Source organism: Xenopus laevis, chromosome 1L, assembly GCF_017654675.1.
Source record: "Xenopus laevis strain J_2021 chromosome 1L, Xenopus_laevis_v10.1, whole genome shotgun sequence".
NCBI classification, from domain to species: Eukaryota; Metazoa; Chordata; class Amphibia; order Anura; family Pipidae; genus Xenopus; species Xenopus laevis.
In genome coordinates this window covers 10,381,386-10,381,590 of record NC_054371.1, presented here as the reverse complement: position 1 = coordinate 10,381,590, position 205 = coordinate 10,381,386, and positions in this window count along the sequence as shown.

Genomic DNA, 205 nt, shown 5'->3' with positions numbered 1-205 from the left:
CGCAGCGTCCAGAATGTGACAGGATGAAAAAGGCGGGAAGGAATCTCCGAGGAAAAAGAGGCGGGGCTATGTGGAGCAGAGCTGGGCTAAGCGCTCTATTGGTAGAAACGAAGGAAAGGGGCGTTAGGGGCGGGCTGCGTGGACAAAAGACTGAATGTTTATAGGCGGGGACGTAGCTCAGAGGCACGTGGGTTTGGGAGGTGTG